Below are 18357 nucleotides of genomic sequence, written 5' to 3' on the forward strand. Positions count from 1 at the left end.
TTGTTCTGAAAACTCTAAGATCACAGATGCCAAGCCAGACTACTATGTCCAGCAAAAATTTCAATCACAATAGATGGAGAAAGAGATTTAAGCAGTATTTATCTACAAATTCATCTCTACAGAAGGCACTAGAAGGCAAACTTTAAGCTAAAGAGGTTAACTGTAGCCAACAAAACACAATGAATAAATAATCACAGACCAGAAAATAAAAGGGGGGGACCCATACCATAAAAACAAAGTTATGAGAATCAGCAAACATTATTACTCATTGGCAATTCTCAAAATCGGTGATCTCAATTTGCCAATATAAAGAGACGAGATTCAAAAACTATATCTCCTTTCTTCTGTGTCCAAGAAACATACAATAAGATCAAGGATAGATGTTACCTTGGAAAACAGGATAGAAAACAATATGAAAAGCAAATGCGCCTAAGCAAGACCAGTGGAGGTATTTTAATATTCAACAAAATAAACTTCAAACCAAAACTAGTCAGAAGAGATAGGGAAGGACATTATATATCCACCAGAAGAAAAATCCAACAAGGGGGTATTTCAATTCTCATCATCTCTACACTAAACATAAGGACAGCCAAGTACATAAAAGAATCACCACTAAAGGAAAAAAAATCACATATCAATCCTTACACACTGACAATGGGAGACCTTTTTTTTTCCACTCTCACCAATAGACAGGTTATCAGACACAAATTAAACAGAAGGGCCATAATGGCAATCAACCTTCCCCGGAAACCCCTCAAGGGCTATGGCAATTCTGCTATTATTTCTTTGAAGCCAAGGTAAGTCAATAATTTTAAATGAAAAAAAAAAAAAGCAGAGATATGTTGGAGCTAAATGAAGTCATAATCTAAATGGACTAGCAGATATTTATAGAACATTTCACCCAAACAAAAAGAATATACCTTCATCTCAGAAACTCTTGGAACTTTTCCAAAAATTGACCACATACTTGGACATAAAACAAATCTCAACAGATACAAGAAAATTGAGATAGCACCTTGCATCCTATCTAACCACCATGGAATATTGCTGGATATCAACAACAACAGTCACTGTAAAATCTCATAGAAATTGAACAACTCCTACTCACTACTGAATGAAAAGTGTATCAACAGAAATTAAGAAAGAAATTAGAAAATTCTAGAATTGAATAAAAATGAAAACACATGTCCAAATACATGGGACACCTGGAAGCTTTTCTAAGAGGCAAGTTCATAACCTTAACTGCTTACAAAAAAAATTGCAGAGATATCATACTAGTAACTGATTGACACACCTGAAAATTCTCGAAAAAAATAATAACAATTAAAAGTACTAGACAGCAAGAACTAATCAGACCCAGGGTTGAAATCAATAAATAGGAACAGAAAAAAATACAAAGTAAAAATGAAACAAAGAGTTGGTTCTTTAAGAATTCAGTAAGATTGACAAAGTTTTAATTAAAGTAACTAATAGGCAAAAAGATAAGATACAAATTAACAAAATTAGAAAGGAAAGGGGGGATATAACAACAGATGCTGAGGAATCCACAGAATCATAAAGACATCCTTTAAAAAAGTGTATTCCACCACATTGGAAAATTTGAAAGAAGAGATAATTTTCTTGATGTATAACACCCACCACAGTTATATCAAGATCAGATAAGCAATTAAACAAACCTATAACCCCCAGTGAAATAGAAACAGTAATTAAAATCTCCCATCCATAAAAAGCTCAGGGCCAGATGGCTTTAGTGAATAATTCTACTGTACTTTCAAAGAAGAATTAACACCAATACTTCTGAAATTATTTCTCAAATTAGAAACAGAAGGAATGTTGCCTAATTCTTTTAATGAGGCCATGAGTTACCCTGATACCTAAACCACATGAAGACTCAACAAAGAGAGAGAGTTACAAACCAATTTCTCTTATGAACACAGATGCAAAATTTTTCAGTAAAATATTTGCAAACTGCAAACAAGAGCTCTTCAAAAAGATCATCCACCATGATCAAGAATGCTTTCATCCAGAGATGCAGAAATGACTGCTCAACATACATAAATCTATAAATGTAATGTACCATATAAATATACTGAGAGACAAAAACCACATGGTCAGCTTATTGGATATAATAAAAAAGGCCAGTCATAAAATATAATATACATCCATGATAAAATTCCTGGAGAGACTAGGGATATGATAGACATATTTAACATAATAAAGATGATGTCCAACAAACCTATAGCCAACAACTACCTAAATGGAGAGAAACTCAAAGCAAATCCACTAAAATCAGGAACAGGACAAGGTTGTTCACTTTCTCTATACCTATTCAATGTAGTCATTGAAGTCTTAGTTAGAGCAATAAGACAACTGAAGGAGATAAAGGGATAAAATTAGGAAAGGAAGGTGTCTAAATATCTTTATTTGAAGATGACATGACTGTATACATAAGTGACCTTAGAAACTCTACCATGAAACTCCTACAGCTGATAAACATTTCCAGAAAAGTAGTAGGATAAAAAATTAACTCATAAAATCAGTAGCATTCCCAAACACAAATAATAAAAGGAGTGACAAAGAAATCAGGGAAACAATAGCCCCAAAAATATCTTGGGTAACTCTAACCAAACAAGTGAAAGACTTATATTATAAAAAAAATTTCAAGACAGGGAAAAAAGAAATTGAAGAAGATACCAGAAAATGGAAGAACCTCCCAAGTTCATGAATCAGTAGGATTATTGTAGTCAACCTGACCACCTTACAAAAAGCCATCTATAGATTCAGTGCAATCTCCATAAAAAATCCTAAAACAATTCTACATAGAACTAGAAAGGACAATTTTCAGTTTCGTGTGGAATCTTGAGAAAACTCAGAATTGCTAAAATAATCCTGAATAATCAAAGAACTGCTGGAAGTATCACCATCCTCAACTGTGAGAGTCATGGCGTTTGGACCCAGTTAAGGGTACTAGACATGGGTTACAGTTTGTGGAGTAGGATTTAAACCCAATGAGAAAGTGGATGGTTGCTTCCATTGTATTCGTGCCACCAGTGGCCATTTCTTGCCAGGTCAACTTTTATTGTAGTTTGTAGGGCTCACATCTAGATAAGACTATTGATTACTTTTCTGTCCTAGTAGTTTGCATAGGACCTTCCAACACCATGAGAGCTATCTAGTATGGATAAAACTTCCAGGTTAATATCAGCTTGATTCATTTGTATTCTATGACTTCGGTATGTAATGTCTTCAACAATAGGGTCTTACCATCAAGTTCTGGGGGATAACCAAGAGCAATGGTAGTAGTCTGTAATATTTGTGGGGATATCTATGGGATCCCATTGACCAACAACTTGAAAGAAGGAACCCACACGTAGTACAGGCTTTTATTTCATAACTGTTACTGTCTTAGAGAGAGGCATTGTCACTTCACTTAGGGCAACTTCACTTAGGAAGCCTCCACAGTAATTTGTTTTTCATATGGCAGTCTTAAGGATCTGTATTGTTATTCTGTCCCATGTGTCTTCCTCAAGTCTATCTTCCCACCCATTTAATCCTTTCTATTCCATTGTTGCCCTTTGCCCTTTCATATTGATACCTTTTACTCTTTGGATGGTTCATACATTTCTACAATGTGTGCTTATCGTATCTATCTACCACTATCTCCTTCTAGCTCTCCCTTATGCCACCTTACTCCATCTCCCTCCCAAACCATTTTTTTCTTTTATTCCGTTACTAATAACCTTCAGAGTCATATTAGTGTTGCCTTACGAATGTGGAGCCGTGGCCACCTAGTGGGTCATCAGCATCTATTGGCAGGCACATCCCTGCAATAGAATCACTCTACCACCCTCCTTTGGTAGAATCTTAAATACCCTCTTGCAACAACTCATTTTTCTTTTCATCCTTCCCTAAAATGATCTCACCGGGTTCCTTATTGCATTTCATTTACCACCATGCTGTTCTTGATTATTTTCTTGATGCTAAAAGATTAATATGCAGATGCCAGTCCTTTTTGTCTGAGGGGAGTTGCTATTACTTTCCTAGAAAATCAGAAAACCATGACATAAATATTATCAATCACATATTACCTTACGTAACAAGAGGGGAACCCAAAGACTGTTCTTTCTTCAGGACTGATGCTCAAAAACCCCGTTCTAGGGACCTTAACACCTGAGTGCTTTCTCTAACGATTTACAATAAAGCTTTGCTAGGATGTGGTAGAAATGCCCAATTTAAGGCCCTTTAGGTCTTCTCCTTTGCATTTGTTTCCATGAACATAAGAAGAGCTCTGAGCTAAAAGACATTGTCAAAGACTCTACAAGATTCTGAGCACAGTCTTTTCTTAAACTCTTTTGTGTCTCAAGCCACAGCAGAATCTGGCAGAAATCAACACAGTATATATGAATAGTGTGGTATAGGCAGTAATTATGCCTGTACTGCATAATTTCTTTGAACATGTATTTAACCTCCTTTAGTTTAAATATTTTATATTTATATATACATACACGTATTTGACAAACATTCTGGCATGTGATAAGTAATGGAAAAACTAACTCACTTTGTTCTTATTGGTGTTAAGAAACAGGGAGAGTTGGGCATGGTAACACACAGCTATAGTCACTGTTACTCAGGAGAGTTAGATCAAAGGACCCTGACTTGCTCAAGATTGGTCTAGGATATATAATGAGTTCAAGGCCAGCATAAATGATAGAGAGAAGGGCTGTTGAAAAATATAAAACAAAACTAAAATTGTAAAGTGGCAAAATGCTGCCAGCATCTACAAGGTCCTGGATTAGATACCAAATAAGATAAAAGCTAAGTAGGATCTTGTTTTATTAGGTTCTATGAAAAGTGAATTTCTTGAATTACCACCAAGTATCAACTGGTAAAGTCTTTCTTGTCACAATGTTTCAATGACAAAATAGCAGTAATTTTATAAATAGTTAGCAAATTTGAATCAACATACATACATTCATACACACAACATACACACAACATGAAACACATTAAAATTTTATTTTTAAATATGAAAATTATAGTAATGGGGTACAAGCATATCTCTCTTTCTTGCAACCACCTGGTTTGGGGACCATTTTCCTCCTACTGAGTTGCTTTATCTAGTCTTTATATGAGGATATGTGCCTATCCTTATTGTAATTTATTAGTTTGTGTTTGGTTGATATCCCTGGGAGGCCTGCTCTTTTCAGAAGGGAAATCGAGGAGCAGTGGATCTGAGGGAGAAGAGAGCTAGAGGTTAGAGATGGGGAAGGGTGGAGGGAGGGAAAACTGTGATCCAGATGTTATCGATGAGAGAATAATTTAAAAAAAATAGTGATCTTAACCAAGTAGGCTCTCAAGTGTGGTTCTCCTATAACTTCCTTAACCCCTTTCTTCCCTGCACCCCCTACTGGCCACTGTTGCTGACAGCATCTGGAAGATTTGGGGTGGTATATCTATCCTTCAATAACATGAGAGTTGCCACAACAAATGCCAGTACAGGCGCTGAGTTAAAAGGTTATAATTTCATTTTCTGCCTCTATAGCTTAGTCTCCCACAATATGGTGTTGTACATATGAATAATTTCAGTAAAGGACTAGGAAAAATTAGCTAAAGTAAAATGAAGACTTGAATGTAAACTGAGCCCACTTCTGCTTTGATCAGTTCTGGGCACCACCTCAAAGGTGGCCCCACTTGGACTGGGATCCTAAGGACAGCCATGTTCACACCCTGGTCTCCCCAACTCAGCAACGCCTTCTATGTGAGTGAAAACATCTCTATGGACTCTATGGGAATTCACATCCCTTAACCAGTAACTAAGGACAGGCTACTACTCTCTGCCTTAATAAGTTGAGGTAATGGACAAGAGGTACAGACTAAATCACTGTTGTTGATGATATCTCAAGCCTCAAATGGAGCTAAAGAAGGGGTTGGCATCCTTAAATGGCATATTCATGGTAGGCCTGACATAGAAGTCTGGATTTGGGTTTGTGGGGTCACTCCTGCTATTTGAACTACAAGTGCTCCTCTTTGTTTCTCAACTATCCATAAGTAGCTGTTTGGTCAAGTAGAGTAGTGTACAAACACACTCATTCTTAGAAGAAACAACAATTACTAGTGATAGTGAAGTCTGTGGAAAACAAATATCTTTACTTCATAATAAGATCATTGGGGACAGTTTTATGACTTTGCAAAGCTCAACATAAGCTTAGGTTGGAAGGACACAATCTTCAAACCCTAAGGCATATGACATGCTCTTTTTCCTTTTGCTGAGTTATGAGGATGGTACAATCTCAACATCCAGGGTTTACTTTTCCCTCTGTCATTTACAATGGTATTTTTCTCTGCATTTTGTGATTTCATCTCTACAGTTTACACCTGTTTTTTTTTTTTTTGTTTGTTTGTTTAAGTTTATCAGGTGCATGACCTTGCATGCAAGCTTGTACCTTCTAATAAGGTAGTTCTACTTTGGATGGAGGTAGGTCCTCAGCAGAGGTTGGGTGGATGGAGAACTAGACTAGCATGCATTAGCAGTGGTCTCTTGTTTTCTGTTAGTGGAAAGCTAGACCTAAGCTGGCTTGTGGCATCTTTGAAAATGAACCACCAGATTTTGTGCATAAAGGAAAGAATAGCTCATTCTTCTAACCATTTCATCCATTTCAAAGTATCCCTCCCTACACAATGGTACGGATATCCACAGAGTTAAGCACAGACAATTATTTCTGGCTTTCAAATTCTGCCCTTCAGAGTCATTGTGTGTCTTCTCCATTACACTGCTGTGGGTACAAAAGATCTGATTGAGTTGTATTGGATTGTTTTAATTAAAGATCCATATTTCCATATTTTCATGCTATATTTGGTTGGTGGTTTGTGTGTTACTGTTAGTCTACTGCCCAAATCAAATTGGTAATTTTTTTAATCCCCCTAGAAATCCAGGTACGTGGCCTGTTTTGGTTACTGATTAAATATTGTATATGCTCATGACATGCCTGGTACAATGTATAAAAGATGCACACAATGGATTGGTTGAAAAAAATCTACCTAACTTGATCACTCACAGCAGGATCACATTTTGTGGTAAAAAGCAATTTTTTTCCCAAAGGTCTTTGGAGTTGACTTTGGTAGACTCTGTACTTTTCCTGAGTCTAGTTTAAATACATCCTGATACCTACATGAAAATACTTTTTCCATTTTAAATATCATTGATGTACCCATACCATAGCTGGAGAAATAAATAAACAAAAAAGCTTTCTGGCACGTGGGCCAAGTGGAAGACAGAAAGAAGTAAAGATATTTCCTGGGTGCTTTAAAACTGATCCCATACAATTTAGCCTGGTGTTCAAACACCTTTTAAACCCCCTTTGAGTGCCCTTTAGTTACCACAGAGCTGGAGCACACATCAAGGGATTACTCACCATCTAACCACTCGTTTGGCACTAAGCAAAGTGCTGGATAGCCTTGCTGGGTAGCTTAGAGGCTGGGAGTCAGATGAGGCATAAGGACAGTAGGGAAACAGATTCTGACGCCGATTCTTTCAACCCCAAGACTGACGGAGGAGGCTGCTTTCCAATTCCATTCAATGTCTATTTCACAACATATATAATTGGATTCTGTATCTTATTGAATCACAAAATGGAAAATCTCTGGATAAACACTACTCTGGGCTGACACCCTCAAGGTGAGCTGACACACTACCTCACTGCCAGCTTTAATATGGCAATTAGTGCCAGAAAAACTCTATTTGCTTATAGACCTAATTAGAGATCAAGAGGGTGGCTCACTTTTGATAATTGCATGACTGTGGCCCATCTATCAGCCATTGTTAAATTGTTGTTACATTAATGTAAAGCTTATAATCACTGCTGTTCCAAATTGAATAAAATGTTCTTGCCAATTCTCCAATGCAATTAATTTACATAAAAGCCTTTGGAACCAAAATTAAAATGATATACATCTTTGCAAAGGCTTCGGTTAAAACAAAGCTAAGTAGGAAGGACCTGGTACATCTGTTTTTTTCCCCTTGCATTTTTATGTTTACTGGAACTAATGGACAAACAATCATTAAAATGTGCCTAAAACTAATTAAAATTGTTGTGCTCACACCTCATTTGCTATGTATTCTAATTTGTTATTCGGGGCATTAATATTTCAAACTCTCAGTTCCAGAGTCCAGGGAGATTCCAGGCAGCAGAACAGGAGGTCAGCAGTTCCCCCTTCCTTCCAGGAATCTGCATATAAATTACATTAATCTCACTGTGGCATTTGATATTGCTTCAGAAGAAATGATGGCATAGGTAGGCTCTTTTTGTTCCTTCTGTTTAAACTAACTCAATAAAATAAAGCGAAGTCACGCATCACCAGAGAACCTGTGCTAGACTATAGCAAAGAGAATTACATGAATGATGTTATATTTATATTAACTCAAAAATTCAGAAACATGGATTTTTTTATATGGTGTGCATTCAGTGCCTTCCCATTATGATCAGCACTGACAAAATTGCTGGTGCAAAATTGGGGGGGTGGGCTTCAGCGTTTCATTAAATATATATAAGAAATGTGACCATTGTTGCAGGGCCAACTAAGACTATTCAGTTGGTATGTCTACTATTAAAGATCATATTAAAAATGTAGTGTTTTCCTTTTAATTTTATATTATTATTATATTATTAGTCAGATTACATTACCCAATTACCAACACCTACAGTTTATTAAAAGAGTAGTCTGAGGCAGTATCTCTTACATAATTTATCCAATTTAATCTATGCAACAATGCTATTATTGTTGCCACTTTAATGTTTGATGAGGAAATCAAGCTCAGAAATACTAAGTAGTTTGTCCAGGTCTCACACTGTTTGCAGAACAGAAAACTAAGCTCTTGTGTGTGTTTACAGGCTGGTTCTATGAGACCTCACTGACCACCTTACATGACTGGATCTCCCCGTGCAGACAACTAATGATATCTACTTCTATGAGACTCTGCTAACTACCCTGGATGACTGAATTCCCCCAACCAAAACAGATAGCTAATGATTTCTTCTTCACACATCTCCTTTACCATTCACCCTATCGCCTCAGTCCTTAGTTCTTCCTTGTCATCTATTTGTGCCATGGCATCATTCATAACACATACTAAGTCTGGCACAGTGGCTAGAAGGAACATGAATCAAAACTATCTAGAAAAGTAGCTGCTGACAACCTTTGTCAGGCAAACTCAGAATATTTGATAATTCCTTGAACTAATAGGAGACACGTCGTCTGGCTTTCAGTAGATTGAGGACTATATAAGGCTAACTTAACACTAAAGAAAATACTGGCAGTTTTGGCAAGATGTAGAATAGAGTGAACTTCTTTCTTGAAACCTATTTCTGATTTTTGATCTATTGACTTCTGCACTAAGTAACTGTATGAATGCGAACAAATCATTCTCTCTTAGGGCTATTTTCATCATCTGCAAAAGGAAGATGCTGTCTGGGCAGTTCAGAATGCTTCTTTGCAGCTCTATTATCTGTGATTTTTATTGGGAGAGCTTGAGCTTAGACAATGCCCATAACTTGCAGCTCATCAGCTTGAAAATGAATTCATAAATGTGCTCAAGAATTTGATTCAAAGGAAATTGGAAATTGAAAATTCCTGGGCTAATGCAGGTCAGATATTCAATTTTTAAAATATATTTAAAGAACAGACTGATTTTGCCAAAGAGAAAGCACATATTTCGGTGTGTGTGTGCGTGTGCACACATATGTGTATAGCCTCAGGATTGTATCGTAAATAGGTATGAGAACTAAGGCTGTAAAGATGAAAGTTTGTAGAAAATCAATTGTCTCAACTTCCTCTTTTCCCTCTACAGCAAAAAAACTCAGTGGAACCTCAGTCTCTGCAGATTAGAATGTAAAATCTATTTCAATGGAAAATTATTGAGGGGGAAGGGCATAAAAGAAGGAAGTATGCAAGGCTACTGAAGGAGCTTTCTGTAAGTTAAGGCACCTCAAAGTAAGAGAACAGCAATTTTATAAAATGGATAAACAGACCTGTGGGCAAGTTGTATAATATTATAAAAAGAGAGCCAAATCTAAATTGTCCTGAGAGACTAGTTGTATAATTCATTCTGTATGCTGTACTCAAAGAAGGATGACAAAGGGGAATGTGGTGCTGATGTGAGAGCTGAGCATCAGTGGGATGCTAAGGGGTTCAAAGAAGAGAAAGGATCTTGCTGGCTGTGACCAGTTTATGGTAGGAATCAGAATAAAGCCAGGTATGCATTTGGTTGAAAGGGAATTGGTGTTAATGTAGCTACCAGAGCATTTTTAAGTAATGGGAAGGATGTAAGAGATTTGGCCTCGGAAAGATTCAGTGAATGAATAAAAAAAAAAAAAATGGTCTTTTTACAAAGGAAGAGATTGCCAAAAAATGAAGGGCAGAAAAATGCCAGGGAGTGAGTGGTGGAACAGCCCACGCCGTACCACTTGGGATAAGAGGGAGTAGGTGGTGATTCCCCTTCAGTTCAAATGTTTAAAGATAAAATAAAATAGCATAAACATGTGTATATCTTGATGAGAATCATTGCAAAGTTTATGTTTGGGGCTAAGGAATTTGTATCTTGTCTCATAAGCAATGAAGAGACAATGAAACAAAGCTAATTTGTTCAGAATTGAACTTCAGAAATATTTCTATAGGATAGTTAGCTAAAATGAAAACAAAAAAATATGTTATTTTAAAAGGAGGCAAAGGACCAGTGATTCGGCTTAGGCAGGCAAAGTTCTTGCTGCTACATCTGACAAACCTATGTTTGATATCCAGAACCCATGTGGTTCAAGGAGAGACCAGGCTCCTCCAAGTTGTCTTCTGATTCTCTGAATAATAAATGAACATAATAGATCGAGTGTATCCATAAACCTTTACCACCATACACACACACACACACACACACACACACACACAGAGAGAGCCCTATACTACACACACACATACACACACACACACACACACACACACACACATCTACTACACACACAACCATACAGAGCCATTTACACACACACACACACACACACACACACACACACACACACACACAGAGCCCTATACACACACACACATCTACACACACACATACACACACACATCTACACACACACATCTACACACACACATCTACACACACACACACACACATCTACTACACACACAACCATACAGATCCATTTACACACACACACACACACACACACACACACACACACACACACACACATCTACACATGCCTATACAAACACACAAGCCATTCTGGATCTTTACTCAAAGAACATGTGATCCAGCATATCAAGAAGCCAATGCACTGTGGGCCTTGTTGATGATGTTTCATTTTTCAATGGACCATCTGCCATGGACTATAGCCATGTAGATTATTCTTGTCACAACAATCCTCCACTGAAAGACTATTGTGAATCCAGTCCCTCCACCAGGCTTCATTATTTACAGCATGTGCCAGGTCCATAGTATCTTTCACCTGGACTCCTCTATTGTCTTCCTTACTCTCTTTTTTCTCTTGAGCTCAAATTATTTATTGACCTAACAGTCAGCATGATTGCTTCAAAATTGAAGTCATACCATGTCATCTAGAAATAGTCATGCAGTGGCTTTCCTTGATATGGGAAAATTTAATATTGTACCATCAGCCTCAGGATCTTCCCTGTTGTTCTATGCCTCATTCCCTACTGCATCCCTGAATCATTTGGGTCCAGCTGTTCATCCTGCATGCATGCCCATTCCTGCCTCAGAGTCTGGGCATCTCTGACTAATGTAATTTACCAAGTGACCTAGGATGTATGCTCAGTTTATTTTACTCAATCCTCAACTTTCATGCCATGCATCATAGGGTCTGCAGAGGCTCTGTCTCCTGATCCAGTTGTATTTTATTTCAAAGCACTTTCTCCATGTGGCACTATTTACTGGTGTGGTGATATTCTCTTAATTATCCTTAAGTGTAGGTTTCTACTGGGCAGAAGTCTGTCTGAATCTTTCCAGTGACTTTACTACAATGTCCTTTAACAGGATAAACATAGAATAAATGTTTGTTGAGTGAATATTTTAAAGTCAAATTGTCTTTTCCTGAGAAAAATAGAAATAACAACAAACTGTTTCTTTTCATAGATGTCATGCTGACCTCCTTTGAGCCAATTAGCAAATTACAGCAGAATGTTTCTTCAGACTTCCTTTCTGCTGATTACAGGTGTGTTCCAATCACGTTTTTCTTGATTAAACGTCTTTTCTTCCTAAAACTCCCTTACCTATACAGCTTCGTTTTTTAGAGAGTTCTTTGAAGTAACATGGTCTCGTTCCTTTGGTCACACACACACACACAAATTCTTGATTTTTCTGAATGACTTTAACACAAGTGCTAATATGCTGCTGTATCGACCTCTCTTGTTCAATTAACAGTTTTAATATTTTTGAAACAGTATCTTACTACACAACTCAGAGTGGTCTCAGACTTACTTCCATCGTCCAGCCTCAGTTTCATGAGTACTAAAATTGCAGGTCTGCAACACCATGTGTGGCCACTGAATATATTTTAAATATCATTTTGTCTTTAGTTGATAAAATAGTAAATATCTTGTCTCACAAGAAACTTTACAATTAGAAATTGGGACTTTTCTCAGTGAAATTAGAGTCAAGCCTTATCCTACACGTGTTATTGAAACTCCATCTTGGCCTCTGCACTGATAAATTTTCAGCAACAACAACAACAAAATATATGCTTTCACTAAGATCACTAGACGAAACAGAGCACTCATGGCGTTTGCCAAAGCTCTACATGCATAATTAGCATGCACATGTTAAGGTCTCGCTGTTGGCGCCTCTGTCAAGTCTAACTATTACACATCAATATGTAATCAAAGACTCTTAATGAGGAATGTCTATGCAGGTTCAATATGATTTAGCCTATGAAGCAAAGCATTGATTCTATTCCAAATGAATTCAACACATACCAAGGTCCACCACCTGTGGTGGAAACCTCCTGTATCCACTACACCCCTGCAGAACTATAATCACAAATATCTTACAATATTTCAGGGCTCTGCTGATCACTGTTCTTAGAACATTAGGAATACTCTCAGTTTCTGTTTCATGGTGTAAGAAATAAGAAGTAATGATTTTTTAAATAATGATATTGAGAATGACTGGTTCTCACATATCAAAGCATTGCACTTACAAAAAGTCTCTATCAGACACAGCACTGAATGTTGGAGAACATCAACTAAGAATGAAAAATGCCTACTTCTAGTCCTGAAGGCTACAACACTTCATCTCTGCAATTTGGGAGTAACTTATTCACTATATTTTTGTCAAATTCTTTCTCCTTTAAAATAGAGAAAGGAAAGCATATATGTTATTGGATTGTTATAAAACTTAAGTGAGTAAGTTTACAAAGCTTTTGATACAAGTTTGGCTGGATGTTACCAACTTCCTCAAGTTATTTTAAACATCTAATATAAATATAAATCACATTTCATAGAATTGGAGACAAATCTGAAAGAAACAATGTTTTCATCAAAATCATAATATTTATTTTGCGATGGTGCTGAGATTTTAACATGAAAGTTCTACCTCTTCAGCCAGCGACATTCATTAAGTCAGGGTGTCCTTTCCAGTGATATTACAAACAGCACAGGGCAAGGTTAATAATGTGCAGACATTATATTAATGATACATGACCAAATCGAGCACCTCTGACCATTTGAGTTACAGTAATAAGATATCTCAACTAGCAAATTTTCAAACATTGGAAATGTGTTTCTCACAGTCTTGAAAACTGGAACTCCTGTATAAGACAGCAATCAACATGATGTTCAGCAAGGGCATTTACTCCCGTGTTTAGCTAGTAACACTTGCCACAACACAAAAGTCACAAGAGACTTACAGACTGCTTCAATTCATTTTATAAAAGCACTAATCACTAATAAAAGGGTAAAGACCTTGTAACTCAGTCACCTAAAGACTTTACCTCTTCATGTTTTACACTAGTGGTTATGTTTTCAACATGCATGATCGAGGGACACAAATATTCAAACCAAAGATGATGGCAATTACAAGTTTGTAACAATGGGCACATGTGACAGGATAATGGACCCCTTCTATAAGGTCTTTGATGATCTCTTCCAAATGTCCCATCTCCTGTGATCTGCCCCTTCCACTGGGACACACTGACTCCTTATGATTACCATGTAAAGGATGCAGAGACCTACTGAACAAACAAGTGTACTTCTGGCCTTTATATACTTTTTAAATTACCACTGAATGCTAAAGATTTCCCAGACACAGTATGAGAACCAAAGGAAGATACAATCATGAGAGCAATGAAAACATTAGAAGACTCTAAAGGTAAAAGTTATCTCTCTGGGTCTAATTTCAGAACAGGACTCTCATAACACAAATGTGAGCATCCCTGTAGGGTATCCTTGGGCTGAGTCCTCTAAATCCTTATATTTTAATAAGACATATGTTAATTCAAAAGGTTATCCATAGTTATCAATGAACTTGAAGTAAGACTAAAATCACTATATTTCTGATCAGCTATCTGTTAATATCAATTATCTATCATCTTGTCAATTAAGGCTACTTCATTTTCTGCTGAAATGTCCAGCAAAGTGCAGCTTTGTGGCATGCAAGGAAACAAAGACTTTGCTGAAAAAGACAGTGAAGGCCAGGTGATTTCAGATGGGAAATAATGCCAGGGTAGCTCTTGATATTGACTTTTGTTACTTTGGAGATATACCGGGCAGCAAACAATTATAATATGGTAGTTTTATTTTTTATTTTTGTTTTCCGCTGTGGCTGGACTAATTTACATTCCTATCTACAGTGTATAAAATATCTCCTTCTTCCAAATCTTTGTCAACAGTTTGGGCTTTAGATTTTTGATAATAGTTCCAAATGGGGTGGGATTATGTCTTGAGTGGCTTTGATTTACAATTCATTCAGGATTCACTATATTGAGAAATTTTTTATCTATTTGTTGTCCATTTCTATGCCTTCTTTTGAGAAATGTCTGGGCAAATCCTTGCTTGATTTCCATCATTTCCTTTACTATTTGTTAATGCAAAGTTGAAAGATATGAGGGAAAAGAGACCACAAGACACTCCAGCACTCAAACCCTCACAGGAGCCTTGGTTTAGGGAGGTTCTTCTTCAGTTCAGGAGCCACAGGGGAAATTGTCTAATTTAAGGTTCTACTCATTTCCTTGGAATGTGGAAATAAACCATATTACACAATAAAAAGAAAAATCTCTACATAGTCAAATGTATTTCCCCCCTTTTCCATAGTTCTAAATGTTGTTCTGGCTATTTGTATTTTCAAATTTCTTTTCTGCTCCTATATGTTTAACCACATAACTTTGCCTCACTAAGAGACAGAGTAAAATACAGAAAAATATATGATAGTGATGTGGTAAAAAGCACATTTTTCATAACTAAGAAAATAGGTCACTTAGAATGTAATTCAGTATGCAGCAGAGTGGGGCACTCTGAATTCCATCTGCACTGTGCGTGCTTTCACTTCATCCATACTCATTAAAGTTTACTTACTTCTAACTATCATTGCTTTAAAAATAAGTACATTTCTACTTTAAGAAGGAAAACACCATAAATATTTTGGAAACTGTATCTTTTGTCATAATTTTCAAGGTATTAGTGTGAGTAGCTTTGCTTCCAAAATGAATAAGAAAACAGAAAAGAGATTGAAATAATTGTGAAGAATAGAGAAAAAAAGTTGAATTTGCATAAAGCTACCTGGTTAAAATACTGTTGACATCCTGTGTTTTCATTGCTCTGTTTATATATGATAAAATGTAATTGTTTTAGACACTAATAGCACCAGTTCTACAGTAAATGCCATTTCTATATTGCCATGTACATGCAATTGGTTTAAGAGCACTTATTGAATTAACTGGTGACTTTACTGTATTGGCAAAAGTTTCATGCCACAGAAACGAAGACAATTTTAATTTTAGTGCTGTTTGATGTCAAATAGCACAATAAAAAATTGCAAAACTGGTTAGTGCACAGACCTAATGATCAGCAAAAGCAACTCTCTCCTTTCTTCTGACGTAACAGACACAAAGACATTATAACCCAGACCTAGCATATACCAATTTCTACTATCCAGAATACTACTTCAAATCCTACATCCCCTTTTTACAATTATTCTGGGTAATGATTAGTAGATCAAGCAAACTATCCAACAGAACATTGTCTTTACAAAGAAACCAGTAAATTCACAAATATAGTCAATAGATAAGAGCATAGCACAGTAAACTCTAATCATACAAATTCATCTCTTCACTTTTGAGATTCATGCTGAATAAAAGCAAGAGAAATACTTCCCTCGGTGTGTGTAAATGACACCCCAATATTTGCAAATATCATGCTGATAAAGCCTGCTAAGCTTCTTTAGAGGCCAGGGTGTTTGCAAACTGACTTTCTCCCTGACTATGACTTCACAGTGGGATATGCAATTTTTGTATATAATACAGGATTCACTGGAACTGTAATTTGGAAAATTTGGAAAATTGGACACACTGTCACCTTGCTTGGGTAATTTGTCTTTGAAAAGCAAATCTCATTCTTTGAGTAATTCACCCATGTTTCCTTTTCTTCCTGAGTAAATGAAAAGGCTCAACCAACATACATTATATCCCCATCTGGCTCAATTCTGCTAGTCTTGCCACTCATTACAGTTGCTTTTCACACCACCTCACATGAACCAGAGGCACAGCCATGAAACAATGGAATCCTTGGACACAAAGGCAGCTTCAGCCTACAGCTGAACTTAATAAAACAGCTAATGTCAGAGCCTGCCGGCTAGCTTCCTAGGGATGCCACTTACTCAAAATCCTTGCTCCGCAACCATGCATGTGGCATTTCATCCCTCTCCCCATGCAGAACCATGCCATCTGTTACAAGGCACAGATATGCCCCATGCCAGGTGACATTTTCCTTTCAATTTCTTGTGTTCATTTACTGGGAAGTATACTCACCAGGAAAAGATAAAGAAGAGATCTGAGCCCTAACTTGGCCTGTTTCCTCCAATTTCTTCTGTTCCCGTGCTGCATTTAAACAGTTGTGAGTAATTTATGGGCACACATCTTAGAAATAAATTTGCAGATATGTAATAAAAGCTCTGAGCATTGGCAAGCTAATAAACCAAAGGATAACTATGGAGTTTTTTTTTTTTTTTTTAAGAGAGAGAGAAAGGGTCATTAAATCAATAATACTGAGGTCTGATGGAGCTGTGGGAAGTAAATAACATCATAAACTTTAGTACTTACTTCAGCATGGGAGCGTGATATTTTCTATAGCAAATGACGGTCAAATAATTTAGATTAGATACATTTGATATGAAAAATAGACAGATTTTGAAGATGTTTCATGTTTATGCCCATGTTGGATAAAGGCTGTGTTCTACATACATAGATATCAAAGGATTTAGAGTCAAGTTGAGATTGCTGTGATGGGGTCAAAGAAAATTGAGATAATATTACTAGTAGAGATAGAACCTTATCTTTATATTCAATTCAAATAGTAAATATAAATATATTCAGAGATATCTGTGAAAATCTTAAGCTTTATATTTAGATATACATATGTAAGAGAGAAATAAACTCAAGACCCACTAAAATGATCAGGCAGTCTCTAGGTAAGACTCCACTGGAATGGAGCATAATCAATTAGGGACAAGGAGCTGTAGGGAAAGGCATATCAGTTATTCTATAGCCTATTATATTTTATTCATGTCAAATAACTGCCTTATTATTATTTGTGATGGGTGTGAGTACCAATAGTGAGCCTCCTTGACAAATTTGATTGAAGCATCTACAATGAAGATGGCATTCAAGTCTCAGCATGGTAGAAATTTATTTTGAGTTTATAATGAGTTGGCCAATTATTTGAACATACACAACTTGTCTAGCAGTTTACTGTCCCTGAAATTAACTGATAAATAATAGATTTACATCCAATAGTTTCTTAATAGCCTTCGTCTCAGTGTTGTGACCTTTTATTAACAATCATGTCTTTGACATCATAGATATTTCTATACACCTCACTTCACTGAAAGAAACTCATCCCCAACCTGCTAATAGCATCCCTGACTTCATAAAGCTTCATAAAGCCTACATTAGCAAGCATGTTGATGTGTGAAAATATTCATCTGATTTCACAATTCTGCCTGAAGCATATGCACTCCTGACCTCCCTTTCTCAGTCCCAACAAAAAAGTTAAGCACTGATGTCCTGTGATTCTCACCCTGGTCTTACCCACTCCTCACTCCAACATTACGCTTGAGGAACCTTCTGCTCATCA

Source organism: Onychomys torridus, chromosome 17 (genome assembly GCF_903995425.1).
Source record: "Onychomys torridus chromosome 17, mOncTor1.1, whole genome shotgun sequence".
NCBI lineage: Eukaryota > Metazoa > Chordata > Mammalia > Rodentia > Cricetidae > Onychomys > Onychomys torridus.